Here is an 8839-nt window from a genome sequence, read left to right as displayed (position 1 = left end):
CATCCCCCCTCTCATTCCCTCCCCCCCTACTCTCCTGTAGGGTGAGATACCCTATTTCGTGTGTATGTCATTCCCTCCCTAAGCCAAATTGAATGAGAATAAGGATGACTCATTCCCTTTTGCCTTCCTGTTCTTCCCCTCCATTGTAATACTTTTCCCTTGGCTCTTCTATATGGGATTATTTACCCCATTCTGTCTCTCCCCATCTCCTCTCATTATATTCCTCTCTCACCTCTTAATTTCACCTTGTAAGTATCATCCCTTCCTATTCAATTGGTCCTGTGCCCTCTGTCTATGTATACCTGTACACATATATACACACACTCACATATGTATTCATACTCACATATACCCTCCTATATAGACATATATAAGTATATATAAATACATACATACAATTTGTATTCCCTTCAACCATTCTCATACTGAAAAAAGTTTCATAAGTTACAATTATCATTTTTCCATGTAGGATTGTAAATAGTTCAACTTTGATAAATTCCTTATGATTTCTTTTCCCTGTTTACCATCTCGTGTTTCTCTTCCTTCTTGTACCTGAATGTCAAATTTTTTATTCAACTCTGGTTTTTTCATCAAGAATGCTTGAAAGTTATTTTCCCCTGAAACATGATACTCAGTTTTTCTGGGTAGGTGATTCTTGGTTTTAATCCCAGCTCCTTTGACCTCCAGAGTATCATATTCCAAGCCCTTTGATCCCTCAATGTAGAAGGTGCCAGATCCTGTGTTATTCTGATTTTGTTTACACAATATTCAAATTGTTTCTTCCTAGCTGCGTAATATTTTCTTCTTAATCTGGGAACTCCAGAACCTGGCTATAATATTCCTAGGAGTTTTCTTTTTGGGATCTTTTTCAGGAGATGATAAGTGGATTCTTTCAACCTCTATTTTGTCCTCTGGTTCTAAAACATCAGGACAATTTTCCTTGAGAATTCCTTGAAGGATGATTTCTAGGTTCTTTTTTGATCATGGGTTTCAGGTAGTACAATAATTTTTAAATTGTCTCTCCTGGATCTATTTTCCAGGTCAGTGGTTTTCCCAATGAGATATTTCACATTGCCTTCTATTTTTTTTCATTTGTTTGGATCTGTTTAATAGTATCTTGATTTCTCATAGAGTCACTAGCTTCCATATTTTGTCTAATCTAATTCTGAAGATATGATTGTCATCAGTGAGCTTCTGAGATTCTTTTTTCCATCTGGCAAATTTGGCTTTTTTAAGGCATTCTTTTCCTCATTGGCTTTTTGAGCCTCTTTTGCCATTTGAGTTAATCTATTTTTTCAGGTGTTATTTTCTTCAGTCAGGTTGTTGATGCTCATTTCATAATTTTCTTGCATCATTCTCATTTCTCTTCCCAATTTTTCTTCCACTTATCTTATTTGGTTTGCAAAATCCTTCTTAAGCTCCTCTGTGGCCTGTAACCACCTCACATTTTTCTTGGAAGCTTTTGGTGCAGGAGTTCTGATTTTGTTGTCTTCCTCCTGTTCCATGCTTTGATCCTTTTTTTGTCCCCAAAATAGAGTCTAATGTCAGATTACTCTGCTTGCTTTGCTTCCTTTGGTTGCTCATGTTGCCACTCAATCACTTGACTTTTGAGCTTTTTGCCACAGTAGAACTCTGCTACCAGAAATGGAAGCTTTGTCCCAATCACTGGGATTTTCACAGCTGCTTCAGCTATTAGTTGGCTGCCCTCTCTGAAGCCTCCACATGCTCTGGCTCATTGGTTATGCACCCCAGGACCTCCACCCTAGACCACAATGCAGATCCAAGCAGGTTAAAGCAAGAGCAATTACTCCTCGGAATGGTCACTTGCTCCCCCTACAATCTGTAGGCCAGGAGCTCTGAAGCAGCCATGTGGCAGCAGCTGCATGGCCACCATGCCTCAGCCACTTCTCCCTCCATTCCAGTGGGTAAAGACTGGACCACACTCCTGAACTCCTGGTTCCCAAAGTCCACACTGCACTGACCTCTCACTTTGTCCTTAACACCTATGGGTTGATAATTCTGGAAACCACCACAGCTTCTGGTGATCCGAAGTCTCTCCAGCCAGTGGCTTGTTGTGGCTGCCCTGAGGCTAAAACCTCTGGCTAGCACAGGGCTGGACTTGGCTCCGAGAATGCTGCTCTGGCCCCTTGCTGCTGGCCTGCCAGGCTGTCTTCAGTGGGAAGTTAGCTTCTCTCTGTCATTTTGTGGGTTTTGTAGTTCTAAAGTTTGTTTAGAGTCATTTTTTACATGAATTGGAGGAGGTGGGAGTGGGAGCTGCACAGAAGTCCTGTTTCTACTCTGCCATCTTGACTCCACACCCCCAGACTCAATAATTTCTTAGAAAACGATGTTTAGGCTTTTTTTAATCTTGATTTTCAGGTATTTCAATTATCATTATCTCTTCTGAATCTATTTTTCAGGTTAATTGTTTTTCCAGTGAGAAATTTCACATTTTCTTTCATTTTTAAACTTTTTTAATCATTTATTCTCATAAAGTCATTATCTTCCACTTGTTCAATTATGATCTTTAAGGAGTTATTTTCTTCAATGAGATTTTTAAATCTCCTTTTCCATTTAGTCATTCTACTTTTTATTTTTACTTTTTTCAAAGAACTTTTGTACATCCCTTTTCATTTGTCCAGTTCTACTTTTTAAAGGGTTCTCTTCAGTGAATCTTTGCACATCTTTTTTTCCCGGGAAATTCTGCTTTTTAAGGAGTTCTTTTCTGTGTTTTTGTGTCTTTTTTACCATTTGGCCTATTCTGTTTTTGAAAGTATTATTTCTTTTAGTATTTTTGTGCCTCTTTGTTCATTCTCCCCCCTACCACCTCTTATTTCTTTTACCAATTTTTCCTCTACCCCTCTTATTTAATTTTTCAAATCCTTTTAGAGATCTTACAGGATTTTTTTTTACCTGAGACCAATTATCCTTTTTCTTTCATGCTTTGGATGTAGCTGTTTTGACATTGTTGTCTTCTTCTGAGAATGTTTTAATCTTACCTGTCACCATAGTAACTTTCTATAGTCAGCTTATTTTATTATTATTCTTGTTTGTTCATTTCTTAGCCCAATTCTTGATTTTAACTTTATTTCAAAGTTGACCTCTGCTCCCAGGATGAAGGGGACACTATCCCAAAGTTCAGGTTTTTTCATTATGCTATTTTCAGAGCTATCTCTGGGGGTCAGTAAGTTTTTAGTTCTTTTAATGTGGCAGAATCTTAGGAGAGGTGTGGTTTTTGCCAACATTTTTTAATTTTATGTGAATAAAAATTTATTCATTTTGTCTTTGTGATCCTCTCCATGCCACATTTGGTTAAGAATGCTTCCCCTATCTGTTGATCTGAAAGTTAATTTATTGTTATTTAAATTTATTTTTATGATGCCATTAATGTTCAAGTCATCATGTTTAAGTATTTATTTGGCACTGATTTTGATTTATACTGTGAGGTGTTGGTTTGTACTTAATTTCTGCTAGAATGTTTTTTAGTCTTCCCAACAGTTTTAAGTACCATAGGGTGATTAAGAAGATATATTCATGTGTGGAAACCCAGGAATCGGACTGGTGAAGCATGGTAGAGAACATTTTTATGAAAATCAAAAGAATCGCAAAGAGAGAAGCACTATTACAAAGACAGAAAAATGTAGACCAGCTGCTCAGAAAGAGGAATATGTTAGGAATTTTGGAAATAAATAAGCAAAATGGTGTGGAAGTTTGATTAAGTGATGAAGCTTTCAATTATCCATGCTTCTTCTTGAATTCTCAGTCTTCCAGAGGAGAGTAGATAATAATTTCTTTGTTTACCTTAACTGGAATTTCCTCATTCTTCAAGAGGTGGAAAAAATAGTAGGAACTTCTAATCTAGCTATAATTCTCACTTGAAAAGGGTAGAACTAGATAATGTGATGGAAATGATTGAAACAGTGAGATTTATCATTATATCTTGGAATATGTTATGGAGGAGAGAAAATTCAAGTATAGCCTACATGCATGCTATGTTTGAGGGAAGGTATTCCAAAGACTCCAGAGAACAAATAGATAGGATTCTGTTTCCTAAAAATTTACAGGTAAATTATACTTAAGAGGGAAGGGAAGCTCCCAGGAATGAAATTCAGAATACATACATTCTTCTTCCAATGAAGAGGAAAAGTGAAAGTTGTCTACATAGATATATGTTGATGAGTAAGGAACACAGCAGTCAAATTAAAACTTTAACAGGTATATATAGAAGACTAAAAATGAAGATAGAAATTGAAGAAGCATATAAGAGTAGGGCAAGATTCTCTAAGAATAGGACCAAGAGCTTTAAAAGAATCATTTCGTGTTGACAATGAAAATTTAAAATAAAAAAATGATTTTTTAACTACAGTATATTGGGGAAAGCATGTTAGGGAAAAGAGGACAATGAAAGCATGCGTCAGAAGGGGGAATCAATAAATCAATCAAGTGCTGACTATGGTACTAAAAATAGGAAACAAAGACCAAAGGGAAGTAGTTCTTACTTCTAAGGAGCTTACATGCTATTTAGGAGGCTAGTACAAGTTTATCATCTTATCTTAAAGTACAATGCAGTGTGTGTGTGTGTGTGTGTTTACAACATATATGTAAAAGGAAATGTTCATTGAGAGGCACTAGCATTTGGGGAAAGGGGTGTAGAATCTGGTGCTGTGCAGTTTAACATTCTTGTAAGTTAGTTGGATACAGGCAAAGATGAAATGCTTCTCCAACTCATCAATAACACAAAGCTAGGAGGGAAATATAACACACTGAATACAAAAAACAGAATCTAAAAATATCTTGACTGACTAGATATTGGATTCAACATAATAAGGTAAAATTTCCTAAGGACAAATGATAATCCAATTAATTGTCTTCTCAAGTAGACGATGGGAGAGCCATGGCTAATTTCATCTAAAAAAGACCTGAAATTTTAACATAATGATTCAATACAGAGTCAATAGTGTGATGTGGCAAACCAGAAAAACTGATGTAATCTTAAGCTTCATTACTCTGCCCTCATCGGTCCAAATCTGAAGTATTACCTTCAGTTCTGGACATCACACTGAGAGGCCTGACAGACTCAAGAGAATGGTTAATATGATGGTGAAAGGCCTTAAGTTCATGCTATATGGATAATAGCTGAAAAAGAATTTGAGATTTTTGGCCTGGAGAAGAGGTAGTTTGCGGTAAACATGATATCTGTGCTCCAGTATTTGAAAGGCTGTCATGTGGAAAGAGAGGCTAGAATTGTCTTATAAGGAGAAATGGGTTGGAATTGTAGAGGCAGATTTCAACTTGATTTAAGGGAAAACTTCCCACAGTGAGAGTTGATTCAAGAGTAGAATAAGTTTCCTCTTCAAGCAAAGGCTGGATGATCTCACATTGGACAATCTGTAGAGGGAACTCTTGTTCAGGAAAAGACTGGAGACTCCTTCCAGATGGGAACTTTTGTGATTTTGTGAATGTGATTTTGATGATCTCTAAAGGTCCTTCAAGATCTGTCATTCTATGATTCTAAGTTGTACACACCAAGGCCATTTCAACATCACATTGAATGTAGTCATCTTTAGTTCTGCATTTATTTTTACATGTTGGGTTGTGTGTTGCCTGTGTAAGTTATGTTTGTTCACAAGGCCTTGTCTAAATGCAGCTCACAGTGTAGCATGACTGGAATCTTATGTACTCAATTATCTCCAAGAGATATTTTTTTAAAGCAATTGGGGTAAGTAACTTGCTCAAGATTACATGGCCAGTTATTTTGTGTGGATGTCAAGTATCTGAGGCTGGAACCAATCCCAGGTCTCCCAACACCAGGGCCGGCAGTCTTACTCACTGCGCCACCTGGCCGCCCCTCCAAGAGATATTTTGATTCCTGCATGGTAGGGAGAAGGAGACTGGGAATATGGATCTACAATTAAACCTATATGACCCCTAGTTATTGATGTTCTAAGGAAGTTATTTTTAGTTTGAGTCACTTTCCTGGTTGCTATCACTTAATAGAGGTAAATACTAATTTTAGCAATTTGCTCTCTCTCTCTGTCTCTGTCTCTCTGTCTCTCTCTCTCTTACACACACATACATGTTTTATAAACTGTAGTAAAACTTTTTTTTTGTTTTTCTGAACTTTATTAAGACCCACCTTTGGCCAGTTACATCTTTATGCAAAATAATATCACAGAATGCATCTCCCAGGATATGGAACTCACAGTCACCTTAAGTATCATTTATTGAAGACTGACCATTTACATGAAACCATACAATTTTTAGTTAAAAAGAATATCTGTGTGTGTGCGTGTGTGTGCGTGTGTATGTGCGTGCATGTGCATGTGTGTGCGTGTGTATGTGCATGTGTGTGCGTGTGCATGTGTGCGTGTGTGTGTGTGTGTGTGGAGAAGAGGGGCTAATGGACACTAGAAGAGAAGCTACTCCCCTACTTCCTTGCTGTTCATTCAGCCTTTTCAGTCCTATCTTACTCTTTGTGGCTCCTTCTGGGATTTTCTTAGCAAAGATACTGGAGCCACTTCCTTTAAGTGCCATGAAGCTATTTCCTTCTCCAGCTCATTTTGTACAGATGAGGAACTGAGGAAAACAGGGTTAAGTGACTTGTCCAGGGTCCTGCAGCTAAGACATATCTGAAGCCAGATTTGAACCCAGTAACAGGAGTCTTCCTGACTTCAGGTCCAGAACTTCATCCACTATCCTAACTGCTCTAGTTACTACTCTCATACTTGGGTCTCCAAATAGATACAAAGAAGTACCTTGGCATCCACAGGAGGCTTTGGCAGGCACACTACTGAGGGGAGAACATTATTGTTCACGAAGAACCTGTGTCTGAGTCACAACTGTGGTGACTAATTAGAGAAAGTATATTAAAAAAATAAAAACTATGAGCACTTGGAAGTTAGTACACATGAGACCTTTGGATCAAGCTCTGCCAAATGAAACCTTTGGAATTATGTGAACATCTTGTATAGTTAGTATCAAACATTGTTGGGTTCTTTGGGACAGGGAAGAAAGATATTTCTTCTCTAATGATGGAGATGAAAGAGTCCAGAGCACTTCATTATGTTGACTGGGTTAGTTGAGGCCTTCAGATAGAATAACCCATTTTGAGGGACAAGGGATGGGAAATGAATCCCATAAAACTCCAGAGTCTAGACTACTTAGTAAATTTTTGAGGAATATAGGGGATGGGAAGAAGCCAGATGATTCTAAACATAGTTCAGAATAAGCTGCTGATGTTGAATTTCCCACAATACAGAATACCAAATTCTTGGAGTTCTGAAGAACTCATGTGATGCACTTAATTATTGTGATCATGCCCATTCACAAGCAAATCTACCTATTTTGAGTGAGCCTAGAACAGACTGCAGCCATGAACGACCTAAGGTAGATCATCCAGAAGTCTTTTCCCCTAGGTCCTTATGAACCCGTGGGATCCATGTTTTTAGTGGTCTCTGTCCTCAAAGATAAGGTTGAATGGAGCCTTTGGTGGGCAACTGGAGGTAACCATTCTAGGCAACCAATAGGGAGCCTATAGGTTCCTGGAGTAACTGACACGGGGGTCAGGGAGCCCAATACCCAGAGTCCTTGGAAAGCAGTCTGGAATGAATTCACAGACTCAAGCATTTTCTCAGTCAAGGTGGCAAAGATTTATTGTTATGCTATGGAGTGGGCAAGAGTTCTTAGGGTACCTGCAACCTTAGATGGGTATGGTTAAAATTTATATAGGATATTCTATAGTAAAATCTGTGCCAATCATGCTACCTAGGCGAGTCAGGGCAGGATTAGGGAGTGGTTAAAGAGGGTCAGTTCTTAAAGGATCATGCACTTTTAATATCTACTGAGCAGGCATATTGCCCAGAATTCCCCAGGAAATAGCCCAAGGAGGGGCTGTATGGAAGTGTGGTTTTAGGCTTGAAATGTCACTAAGTCAGCTAGAGCTCAGGACTTACCAAGTTGTCACCCATCAATGTCATGTTTGACAAGATGGATGTTGGAAGTTTAGGGTAGGTAGAGCACACATTCATTGTTAAATGAAAATGGCATAATCAAGACTGAGCCTGGCTAAACCTCTTTGGTGTTAATGACCTTCTAGTACAAGCATAATCACTCCCTGCCTCTTCTGGTGGGTCAAGGAGCCTCTACTGGTGGGGACTTACTTGGCCCTGAGGAATGACATTTTGCCTGGCTCTGGACATTACAAGAGAGCTGTATGAAACTGTAACAGCCATTGATCTGATAATAGTATACTCTGAGGGATGGGAGTGAGTTGTAGACTGAATGGCTAGCACCTAAGGGTTTTGAGGGAAAGGGGGGACAAGTTATTTACACTGATTGCTGGGTAGTGGCCATGAGTCAGGAAGAGTGGTCTAGAGTCTAGAAAGAACAGGGACTCTCCCCTTTTGGAAAAGGACAAATAGAGGCATTTTGCTGATGCCTCTCACCACATACAGTTGGTCATAGAACATTTCAGCATCTGTCAATGACATTCTAGACCCTTGGCCCAAGTAAATATATAGATTCATGATCTTATGAGAACCTTCCAACATCTCAGGGCAAGAGATTTACCCTTGTTGTATTGGGCCCAGAGTAAGGAACATGTGCATTTAAATCCAACCTCAGAAGCTTTCCAGTTGCATGACTCCAGACACATCATTTAACCCCTGCTTAATTTCCTCATCTTTAAAACAGGGATAATAATACCACCTACAATTAAGAGTTGTTGTGAGGATCAACTAAGATAATAACTGTAAAATACTCAGCACAGCCTGGCTATGTATATTATTATTACTATTAACCATTATTATTATTTATTAATACCTATTTAGGTTTTGTTGTT

Source organism: Petaurus breviceps, unplaced genomic scaffold (genome assembly GCF_028583685.1).
Source record: "Petaurus breviceps papuanus isolate PSGF00001 unplaced genomic scaffold, PetGlider_PUasm1.0 90849, whole genome shotgun sequence".
Classification (NCBI taxonomy): domain Eukaryota; kingdom Metazoa; phylum Chordata; class Mammalia; order Diprotodontia; family Petauridae; genus Petaurus; species Petaurus breviceps.
This window is presented reverse-complemented; position numbering follows the sequence as displayed.